The sequence below is a fragment of the Panthera onca genome, chromosome A3 (genome assembly GCF_046562875.1).
Source record: "Panthera onca isolate mPanOnc1 chromosome A3, mPanOnc1 haplotype 2, whole genome shotgun sequence".
NCBI classification, from domain to species: Eukaryota; Metazoa; Chordata; class Mammalia; order Carnivora; family Felidae; genus Panthera; species Panthera onca.
Window position 1 is genome coordinate 113252027 of NC_138341.1, and position 12449 is coordinate 113264475.

Consider the following 12449-nt stretch of genomic DNA (forward strand, 5'->3'; position numbering starts at 1 on the left):
TCTCCACCTCTTTACTTGCCACGAACCCTTCATTACATCTAAAATCAAGCAGTGTAGTGAGGGAAGGACAGGGATAAGCCACCTTCCGGGGGCCCAGAGCCCAGGTAGTCAGGGAGGGCTTCATGGAAGAGTAGGGACTAGGGCTTAGTCTTAGCAGGTATGTGGCATTAGGAAAGGGAGGAAGGGGAAGGGAAGGTTTTCCAGGTGGAGGGAGTGGCTTGAGCAAAGGCAAATACACTCCTTTATTCAGTCAATTAACAAATATTTATTGAGCACCTACTGTGTGCCAGGTATTAACCCAGGCCATGGGGGCCCAACAGTGCATAAGACGAAGTCTCTGGCATAAGACGAAGTCTCCGCATAGTGGCAGCATTGGGAGACACAAAAATGAATGTGTAAGTATAGCATACAGTATGTTACGCAGAAATGAAGAAACAAAGTAGGGTAAAGGGACAGAGTTAAAAGGAGACTGGAGGTGGTAGGTGGAGGCCTTTTAGAGGAGGTGGCATCTGAGAAGAGGTCTGAATGACATGAGGGAACAAACCTTGTATCAAAGGCAGAAAAGCGGGGCGCTTGACTGGCTCAGTCAGTGGAGCGTGGGACTCATGATCTCGGGGTTGTGAGTTCGAGCCCCATGTTGGGTGTAGAGATCACTTAAAATCTTGAAAAAAATTTTTTTAATGTTTGTTTATTTCTGAGAGAGAGAGAGAGAGAGAGACAGAGCATGAGTGGGGGAGGGGCAGAGAGGGGGAGACGCAGAATCCGAAGCAGGCTCCAGGCTCTGAGCTGTCAGCACAGAGCCCGACACGGGGCTCGAACCCACGAACTGTGGGATCGTGACCTGAGCCGAAGCTGGACGCTTAACCAACTGAGCCGCCCAAACGCCCCCAAAATAAAATCTTTAAAAAAAAAAATAAAAAGACAGAAGAGCAAGGGCAAAGACTCCGAGGTGGGATTCTGGTCCGTGTGGGGGACCTCACAGAGGCCACAGGGGCTATAGCGGAATGACTTAGAGAATAGCAGGAAGGTGTGTGCCGGGGAACAGGGTTGGGCTTGGGGCAGAGAGCGGATTATACGGGGCCTCACGGGGTTTTAGTCTTATTTATTTATTTATTTATTTCTCCGTGCCCAGCGTGGGGCTTGAACTCACGACCCTGAGATCAAGTCATGTGCTCTACTGACTTGCCTGGGGGAAGCCAGCCAGGCGCCCCCGTGGGGTTTTATTCTAAGCGTGAAGACCTCTGAGAAGCAAATGCCAAGAAGGAATTAAACGCGGAGAGTTAAGGAGCTGATGTCTGTGAAGGATAGAGAAGAGAGGGAGCGGGAGCAGGTGTCGAGAACCCTCAGACAGCGGCGCGGTGGTGCAGGTCTGAGCTCTGTGGGAGGAGGGGAGGGAGGAAGGAGGGCAGGGGAGGGAGGGCCTCAGACTCGACTGTGCTGTCTCCATCTGAGTCGGAAACCACACGGGAACGTAAACGGCGCTGTTTAATAGGAAGTCGTCAGCATAAGCAAGCAAGCGACTCTACAAAGACGTAAAGAGAGCAGTGACCGCTATCCTACGGAGAGCACCCAGGGAGGGTTGAACTTGGAAGTGGAGTGCCTTCCCCAAGCTGGGGTTTAGACCTCATTGGAGCAGGTGTGGTTGAAGCCCAGGGCAGCGCAAGGAACTTTGCTGGGTCACCCGGACCAGAGCTGGTCCGTAGTCAGCAGGCGGGCAAAAAGCAACCCTCAGAGGCCCGAGGGAGTCGAGGCTGGTGGGCAGGTGGGATTGGGGCACCTTTGCAGATGTGAGGCTTGGAGCGTGTGGTATCTGCATTAGGAGCGTTGCAAGAAGATGGTCCTCAGGCCCGAGGGCTGCAAGGTGCTGAGAGACTGTGAACACTGAGCTCATGGCTGTGGCAGATCATCGCCGGGCATCCTCACACACTGCTGACTAATCACACGGCTGTGCACGTGCACACGCACACACACACACACACACACACACACACACATCCCAGAACCAGAAAGAGAAGCCTTTCCTCCTGAAACGTCCCCTCCAGCACCCTCTCCTGGCAAAAAGCTTAGCGTCTCACTGTAAAGGAGGAAATGCCGAGTCCAGGTCGTTATGGCAGAGCAGGTACTGGAGGGTGAATTTGGAGCCGAGAAGCGAGAGGTCGATAGCCGCGCAGCATCTTTGTGAAAGTCTCGGCCAGGCCAGTGGGGAGCCCCAGAGCAAAAAATCTCCATTAGGGGAGTCCTGTGTTGGCCGAAAGGGACTCCTCCCTAATAACACCCTTGTGCTCCGTCCTCAGCAGGGAGCAGCCCTGGGGGACAGTAGCCTCAGCGTGCGAGCACTGCAGCACTTCTGAAAGACAGTGGCAGGAAGTGATCATACCACCCACCTTACAGCAGGTTCTCTCAGAGAGAGACCCGAACAGCACATCTCCATGGACACCCTCGATGCCACTGGAGGCATTTAACAGGGCAGTCAGGACAACAATATTTATTCAATCACCAAATGGTTATTTGCATCCACTGTGTACCAGGGGGGTACAGAGCGGATGAGACCTCATTCAAGTGTCAGGAATTCCGGGTCCTTATGAATCTGACATGCTGCAATGGGGAGACAGACATTAGCCAGACGGCCATTTTAATAAGTTACAGTGCAAATGAATGCTAAGAAGAGGCGGTACCTGGTTGAACTGACCAACAGACGGAAACTGCACTCATCTAGAGAAGTCGGAGACGGCTTCCCTGAGGAAGTGTCCTCAGACTTGAGATATGGAAGGTGACTCATAACTAGGTAACAGGGGTGGTAGAACAGCATTCTGGGCAGAGAAAAGCATGTGCAAAGGCCCTGTGGTAGTGAGGACCACGGCATGATAGAGGAAATAAAGGAAGCCCGTTGGGCTATCACACAGAAGAGAAGGAAGATCTGGACTAGGACGGGTGGGGGAGTAGGAGACTCACACAGGGCTTTGTAGGCCCTGCTGCCCCTACCGAAGAGACACATGTGGGGGAAAGCAGGGAAAGATGGAGCTGGGAGAGTGTGTTGGGGCCAGAGTATGGGGAGTCTTGCACATCGATTTGGTTTTTATCTGCAAGGCAACTGCCTGGTCCTGAGCTCTGTGTGGTACGAGACCCATTGTATTAGCCACTGCCTTAGCATGAGAGATGCTAGGGACCCAGAGACGGAGCCGACAGGAGCCCTGCCCTCCAGATCCCCCAGCCAGCTGGGCAGGACTGATATGGACACAGCCAGCTGGAGGCTCCTGGGGTATTAGCTACAGAAATGGTCAGCAGTACGTTTTGACCCCATTGTTCTGACCCAGCCCCTCGGCCAAGGCAAACAAATCAGATGTTAAACTCGTCAGTTTTTTCGCCTGCAGTAATGCTATGTAACAACCCCCAAAACTTGGTGACTCACAACGTTGAGCATTTATTTCTACTTTCATGGGCTTGTGGGTTGGCTGAGGCTCTGCCGGGATCAGCCAGGTTTAGTTCCGGACTGCGGGTTAGTACTTTGGTTTTCTGGGGCGTCTTTTAGGTTCCTGGACCCACTAAACAATTCCCTGGACGCCAGGTGGGCGTATGAAAATTCAACTCAATTCGGACACTGTGTACTTGGAAATAGCGTCAGCTTCCACAGGTTAAGGGTTCGGTCCTGCGAGACTGCCCCGCCCCCTACTTTAAGACCACCCCCCCCCCCCCCCCAAGGCCAAGCCCAGGTTGTTATCTGCACTTTTGACGGACTGGCTATAAGTCAGAGGATCCCACGACCCCCCTCCTTGAGTTTGATTAATTTACCAGCACACCTCACGGAACTCAGGAAACCCATTTACTCACTGGATTACCAGTTTCTTATAAAAGGACATAACTCAGGAAGAGCCAGATGGAAGAGAGCATGGGGAAAGGCATGGAGCTGCCATGTCCTGTCCGGGCATTGCTGTCATCACATCTCCACGTGCTCACCAGCCCAGCAGCTCTCCGAACCCTGTCCTTTTGGGGGTTTATGGAGGCTTCATTACATAGCCATGATCGACGAAATCATTGGCCATTGGGGATCGATTCAACCTCCAGGGGGGCCCCCTCTCCCTCCCCAGGAGTGGGATGGGGTTGGGGGCGGGGTGTGTGGGAACTGAAAGTCCAACCCTCTAATCATGTGGTTTGTTCTCTGGGCAACCCGTCCCAAGATGGGGTCCAAAAAAAAAAAAAAAACCACATCATTGACATAACAAAGAGACACCTTTGTGGCTGTCACCACTTCAGGAAATTCCAAGGGTTTCAGAAGCTCTGTGCCAGGAGCCAAATAGGTAGATTTCTTAGTATAGATCACAGCATCACAGGCTGCCGTGACAAAATACTACAGACTGAGTGGCTTAAACAACAGAAAACTGTATTTTCTCACAGTTCCGGAGGCTCCAAGTCCAAGATGTTGGCAGGATTGGTCTCTCCTGTTGCGTCTCTCTTTGGCTTGCAAAGCCACCTTCCTGCTACGTCCTCACATGTTCTTTCCTTTCTGCATGCACGTCCCTGGTGTCTCTTTGTATGTCCAGATTTCCTCTGCTTACAGACACGCCCGTCAGATTGGGTTAAGGCCTTTCCTAATGACCTCATTTTAACTTCGTTACCTCTTTAAAATTCCTATCTCCAAATATCCTCACATTCTGAAGTTAGGGCTTCAACATAACGAATTCAGAGGAGACGTGACTCAACCCACAAGAGTTGGGTTCAAAGTGATTCCATGTGTCTCCTTGTTCTGGGAGCTGTGGGCACTGAGGGCATTTTTGTCTCTTGGCAGAAGTCAGAGACTGCCGAGGGGGCAGGGGGATGGTTAGGGACACGTGATGCTCTTAAAGCCCGGGCTCCACAGAATCAGCACCACCTTCCACTGGTCCAAGCAAGTCCTCTGGTGTTCCGGTACCGTTGCTACCTTCCAAACCACCCCAAAACGTAGTGGCACAAAGCAGCCATTTTATCCTGCTCGCCAATTCTGTGGGTCAGCAATTCAGGCAGGGCACAGCGGTTACTGTTTGCCTCTGTTCTAGAATGTTTGAGGTCTCGGCTGGGAGCACTCCAGAGGCAGTGGCCAGAATGTTCTGGAGGTGTTTTCACTCTGGTGGTTGACACTGGCTGTCAGCTGGCCCAGCCGGCCTGCTCTGTCAACCGGACATCCTTCTTCTGTGGCATGCCCGGGTGGTCTCTCTGTGTGGGCTAGTTTGGGCTCCCTCAGAGCCTGGTGGGCGGATCCCAAGAGAGCACTCCAAGAGAACAAGAACAAAGGGTATTGCACTCTCGACGATCTAGCCTCGGAAGACACATAGCATCACTTCTGCCGAACCCTGTTGGTCAAGGCACTCACAAAGCTCCACTCGCGTTCAAGAGGGAGCGGACAGGGGCGCCTGGGTGGCTCGGTCGGTTAAGCGTCCGACATCGGCTCAGGTCATGATCTCACGGTCCGTGGGTTCGAGCCCCGAGTCGGGCTCTGTGCTGACAGCTCAGAGCCTGGAGCCTGTTTCAGATTCTGTGTCTCCCTCTCTCTGTGACCCTCCCCCGTTCATGCTCTCTGTCTCAAAAATAAATAAACGTTAAAAAAAAATTAAAAAAAAAAAAAAAAAAAGAGGGAGCGGACATAGACTTCCCTACCCGATGGTCACAGTGTAAGATGTAAGATGCACATGAGATGGGAAATATGGTTGTGGCCACCTTTGGACAATATAGTCTGCCACCCACAGCCAAGCCCAACATCCACGGGCAGAGAAATAGCCTCCGTCGGAGTACACGTGGCGAGCGTGGGGTGGAGGAAAACTGTGAGCAAATACCACCCCCTCTCACAGATGGGGAGAAGTAACCAACACACAGTCATGTTGATAAAAGCTAAAACTGACCCACAGTAACTTGGATGTCGACAAAACTTCAAACGGTAACATTTTGACATTTAGATAGTCAAATTTAGACCTGAGAATTCAGGCGAGGGGCGCCTGGGTGGCTCAGTGGGCTGAGCGTCCAACTTCGGCTCAGGTCATGATCTCATGGTTCGTGGGTTCAAGCCCCACATGGGGCTCTGTGCTGACGGCTCAGAGCCTGGAGCCTGCTTCGGATTCTGTGTCTCCCTCTCTCTCTCTGCCCCTCCCCTGCTCATGCTCTGTCTTTCTCTGTCTCTCAAATAATAAAATAAAACATTAAAAAAAAATTTTTTTTTAAATCGGACCAAATAGAAATAATGGATACTAGCAGACAATGCATAATGGCAGAAAACCCTTGAAATCAGATGTGGATGGGGCGCCTGAGTGGCTCAGTTGGTTAAGCATCCGACTTCAGCTCAGGTCATGATCTCATGATGCATGAGTTCGAGCCCCACATCAGGCTCTGTTCTGACAGCTCAGAGCTTGGAGCCTGCTTTGGATTCTGTGTGTGTCTCTCTCTCTGCCCCAGCCCCACTTGTGCTCTGTCTCTCTTTGTCTCTCAAAAATGAACAAATGTTAAAAAAAATTAAAAAAGAAAAAAAAAGGAATGAAATGTGGGTAAAAATGACTGAGGGGAGAATCACATCTTGTTGGCAGCATTTACTCCACAAGGTCAAGTTGATTGCAATGAAAAAAATAATTTTGTAAAATTAAATTTAAAATGGCAAACATTGGAAAGAATTTGGCTTTGGTCATAAAATAACTGATTGAGGAATAAAATTGACTTCAGGCAGCTTGCTCAAGAAAGCTCTCTGTTAAAAAAAAAAAAAGCCCTTTCTTGATGTATTAGAATTAGTGTAATTCTGATAAAAATATTTGGAGTCAAAACTCATAGTCAAAATAGTCTTGGGATAAACACAACCATGAGGTCAAAATGTCCTGTAATAGTAAAATTATCAGTAAAAACAAAGAAAGAGAGAGAGAGACTGCAAAGACAGATAAGAAACTAACAAGTATTTATCTGTATGAGACACAGAGGGCTGATTTCCTTAATATGTTAAAAAAAAAACACCTGGGGGAGGCCTGGGGGGCTCAGTCAGTTAAATGTCATACTCTTGACTTCGGCTCAGGACATCATCTCACGGTTTGTGAGTTCAAGCCCCGAGTCGGGCTCCACACTGTCAGTGCAGATTCTCTGTCTGTCTCTCTCCAAATAAATAAGTAAATGTAAAAAAAACACAAAAAACAAACCTGGGGTGCTGGGGTGGCTAAGTTGGTTGATCTCAGCTCAGGTCTTGATCTCAGGATTGTGAGTTCAAGACCCATATTGGGTGTGGAGCCTACTTAAAAAAAAAAAAGGCACCTGGATGGCTCAGTCAGTTGAGCATCCGACTCTTGATTTTGGCCCAGGTCAAGATCCCAAGGGCATGGGATTGAGCCCTGCTCTGGGCTTTGCAGTGAGTGTGGATTCTGCTTAAGATTCACTCTCTCTCTCAAATTAAAAAAATATTGGGGCACCTCAGTTGAGCATCCGACTTCAGCTCAGATCATGATCTTGCCATTCCCGAGTTTGGGCCCCACATCAGGCTCTGTGCTGACAGGTCAGAGCCTGGAGCCTGTTTTGGATTCTGTGTCTCCCTCTGTCTCTCTCTCTCTGTCCCTCCCCCGCTCATGCTCTCTCTCTCTCAAAAACAAACATTGGGGCGCCTGGGTGGCTCAGTCGGTGGAGCGTCTGACTTCAGCTCAGGTCATGATCTCACGGTTTGTGAGTTCGAGCCCCGCGTCGGGCTCTGTGCTGACGGCTTGGAGCCTGGAGCCTGCTTCAGATTCTGTGTCTCCCTCTCTTCTGCCCCTCTCCCACTTGCACTCTGTCTCTCTGTCTCAAAAATAAAATAAACATTCAAATAAATAAATAAACATAAAAAAAATAAAGTAAGTTTATTGATACCTGTTTTGTGCTTGAACACACAGCCTACCCTGAAGCACATTTTCATGTGTATGGAAGAATGTGTATTCTGCTGTTGTTGGGTGGGGTGTTCTATAGATGTCTGGTAGGGCTGGTTGGTTTCTAGTGATGCTTACATTGTCGATTTCTTCTCATTTCCTTTTGTGTATATTTTTAAAATATTCTCTTCACCGTCACCATGGGGATTCCAATTAACATAGGAAATTCAGAACAATCTCGCACTGATACCCATTTAATTTGAGTAACATATAAAAACCACTCCATGCTCCCCCTTTCCGTTATTCTAATTATTCTATCATTCTAATATTTTTCTATTATTTTGTCACAAATTGTATCTTTATACATTGTGTGCCCATTAACATAGAGTTCTAAGTTTTTAGGCATTTGTATGTTATTTTTTAAATATTTATTTATTTAAGTAATCTCTATACCCAGCATGGGGTTTGAACTCACAGCCCTGAGATCAAGAGTTATCTGCTCCTCCTACTGAGCCAGCCAGATGCCCCCCCCCTTTTTTTTTTATCCATTTGTGTTTCTTGTTTTTAAAATACACACTTTTTAAAATAATTTTTTAAAAGTTTATTTATTTAGAGAGGGGGGGGAGGGGCAGAGAGAGACAATCCCAAGCAGGCTCCGAACTGCCAGCACAAAGCCTGATGTGGGGTTTGAACTTGCGAACCATGAGATCATGACCTGAGCTGAAATCAAGACTTGGACGCTTACCTGACTGAGGCACCCAGGCACCCCTATCCCTTTGCATTTTAAATCATGTAGGAGACAAAGAAAGTTATAACCGCAAAATATAATAATGCTTCTTTTATATCTATGTAGTTACCTTTATCAGAGTTCTTTATTTCTGTATATGTCTTCAAATTTCACTGATTTGTACTCTTTATCATTTCCTTCCTCCTTCTTGCTTTGAGTTTACTTTGCTCTTTTTCTAGTTTCTTGAGGTGGGAGCTTAGATTGTTGAATGGAGACTTTTTCTCTGTTCTTTAAAAAAAATTTTTTTTAATGTTTATTTATTTTTGACAGAGAGACAGAGCATGAGCGGGCGGGGGCGGGGGGGATTGTGGCACAGAGAGAGAGGGAGACACAGAATGTGAAGCAGGCTCCAGGCTCTGAGCTGTCAGCACAGAGCCTGACGCGGGCCTCGAACTCACGAACCGTGAGATCATGACCCGAGCCGAAGTCGGACGCTCAACCGACTGAGCCACCCAGGCGCCCCGACTTTTTCTCTGTTCTGATGTGTGCATTTCTGGTACACACTTCCCTCTCAGCACTGCCCTTGCCGTGTCCTCCAAGTTTTGACATGTCATGCGCTCATCTCATTCAATTCAATGTATTTTTTAAATTTCCCTAGAGTCTTCTTCTTTGACTCGTGCATGATTTAGAAATGCGTTGTTTAGCTTTCTGAGTGTTTGGAGATTTCGTCTCATCTTCCTGTTGTTAATTTCCAGTTTGAGTCTCCTGAGGTCAGAGAACACATCGTGTGATTCCCATTCTTTCAAATTTGTTGGGGTTTGTTTTTTGTTTTATGTCCAGAATATGGTCTATACTGAGATATATTCAGCGGGCACTTGGAAAGAGTGAATATTCTGCTGTTGAATGTCACGTTCTCTGAATGTCAACTGGATTCCATTGTTGATGGTGCTGTAGAGAGTTCTATATTGTTGGTGATTTTCTGTCTAGTCGTTCTGTCAGTTGTTGAAAGAAGTGTATTGTTAATTGTGGATTTGTCTGTTTCTTTTTTCCATCAGTTTTTGCTGCTTGCGTGATCTTTTTTATCCTTTTTTCCTCCATCTGCCTATACATTTGAAGTGAGGTTTTTTGTTTTGTTTTTGTTTTTAAGTTTATTTACTTACTTTGGAGACAGCGTGAGCAGGGGAAGAGCAGAGAGAGAGAGGGAGAGCGGAGCCTGCCAGACGCAGGGCTCGAACCCACAAACCGTGATGGTGGTTGCCGTAGGTATTACATCACGTGCACAGAACACAGTCTACCGGCGCCGTCATTTTGCAATTTGAGTGAAGTGTAGAAACTTTACCCCTTCACATCCCTTTACCCACTTTCGTTGTTGCCAGGTGGGGGTGGAATCGTGGGCTCCCAGTGTGTCTGCATCGACGTGTGGGAAGGAGGAGGCAGGCGGGGAGGGCTCGTTACTGGCCAGCAGACACGAAAGTCCCGGCTCCCTTGGCCTTACGACATCCCACACTGGTGGGAGTGTCTGGGCACCTTGACTCATGAGGTTGGACGGAGTCACCAGATCCCCACTTGGCCTCCGCTGATGTGGATAAGGCCACTGTTTTTCCCATGGTGTTTGGCTGGAGTGGAGCTCTTACTGTCTAGAAACGTTCTACCCTGCTGGCTTGTTCCTTTCCTAATCCCTTGACTAGACAAAGTAGGCTTTTGTTGGGGCTGTGTTGTCTTTTCTGTGCCCATTGGCTTTTTTTTGGGTAGCCAAAACAGCCAGCTCCAGCTTCTTTGGCTCCAAGTCTGGGATCTCTGAGGCAAAAAGAAAACCCAGAGGACTTGCCGCTGGGCCATTCCCGGGGTCCTGAGGTCCCTGGCCTGTCTGCCTTCTCTTCACTTTTCAGTTTTCTTATGCTTGTTTTATATGCAATGTCCAGGGTTTTTAGCTTCGTTAGGTGAAAAAGGAAAAAGCAGATCTGCTTCATTTTCCTAAAAGTGTGAGTATAGATAGAAGCAGGGTCACTTGTCCGGAGGAGTTTCTGCCAGGCTGCATTTTACCGATTGCGTTCCACGCAGCTTTTCTTGTGCCCCTGTATTTTCCATCCATGGTGGTTACATTTAGAAGCTTTGGTCACACGCAGAGCCGACTTTCGACAAGAACATTTCAGGGGCGTGCTGTGTTCTCTGACCAGGAGGCGCACGATGGCAGCGTCCTTGGGTGCCATTTGCAGCCCCTGCCGGTCATTGTGTGGATTCATTAACTTATCAGGGACACAGATGGCTTTCAAATTATTAAAAGACGCCAACCTCAATTAGAGTTTTGAAAATGAAATTTTAAAGTATAGGGTACTATTTTTTTTTTCCTCAGCCAGATTGACAAAAGATCAAAGAGTGTTCACGCGGATGTTGGCAAGGGTGCAGGGGACACGCAGTTCCACGGGATGACAGCTTTGGCTGTCTCCGTCAAAATAACACATGCATATATCCTTTGGCCCAGTGATTCTACTTCTATGAATATCCCGTGGGTGTACATGTGTATGTGCAAAATGACGGATACACCAGGCTGTTGATTGCAGTACTGTTTGGATTAGCAAGAGTTGAGAACTACCAAATTGTTCCTGCCTCCAGGAGAGTTTCCCAGCTGGTGTGCTACATAGTTTCGTGAGCTGTGGCAGACATGTTTTTGCCCCGGCCATGTGCCCTTAAGCCCGTCCTCAGAAGTCATGTGTAACTTTGGTGGACAGTTCTCATTCAAGGAACGGGCGCCTTGCCTTGTCCTTTTGACCATAGGTTGATGCCGGGCCCAAGCCTGGGGCAGGTGGGAAGTGCCAAATGCTGGGGAGAAATACACAGGAGCAGCCCTCAGCCAATGAGGGATGGGAGTCGTTCAATGAGTACACTGAGGTTCTTGTCCCTAGAGCGTTCTACAAGTTTTTCAAAGGATGCCCTGGAAAAGAGCCCCATTGTCTCAAGTGGCAATTTACGTGCCATTGTACCCTGTGTTGGCCTGCCCTGCCTCGCTGTCCCTGCTGTCCTAGGATCACCACTTAAACTGCTTTTACACCTGAATCCTTACTTTAGACTTCGCGTTTAGTGGATATCCATAAGAAGACACAGAGCTTGGGCAGTTGGAGTCCCAAGACTAGTCCCCTCAGGGGTCCTTAGAGCAGTGGTAGGGGATGATGGAAGGGGGTGGTCTGACAGCTTAGCCTAAAAGCACGTACATTTATGGTGCCAGATGCCATTCTTAAGCACTTCACAAGCATAAAACCTGCACTAAATCTGCATAACCACCCATTATTATCATCTCCATTTTACAGGTGAAGAAACTGAGGCACAGGGAGGTTAAGGGCACCGGGCTATCCTAGGAAGTATGGTTTCAGAGCCCTGCTCCTAACTGCTACACAGCCTGTGTCTCCTCTGGCCCTCACCGCTCCACCAGGATGGGTTGAGCACGGCGAAGGTTGGGCTCTTTCTTCCTGGATGTCTACTGCAGGGATCAGCCACAGGGCACGTGGCCACCCATCCTCCACAAGGACCTTCACACAAAGTCTGTGGAGCCACCGGAGAAATTTGTTTCCAGGTGCCCCAGGAGCTTGGCATGAAGTCCAGGTGAGACTGATGTGTCTAGAAGGGATGGTCAACCAGCTGCAGAGAGATGTCCTGCCACATAAATGGTTTGTAAATAAGGGCTTTATCATTATTTTTATTTATTGCTATTATTTTTACAAGGCAATTAGGACAGCGAACAGGTGTTTTGTTCTGTTTTGCAGGGGGCGGGGTGGGGGGCACTGAACAGTTGTTCTGCTTTTCAGGGGCGGGGTGGGGGGCACTGTTTTGTACATTAGTGCAATTTGAGCCGAGCCTTCCTGACTAGGCACTGGTCATTTCCCCACTTAGCAACA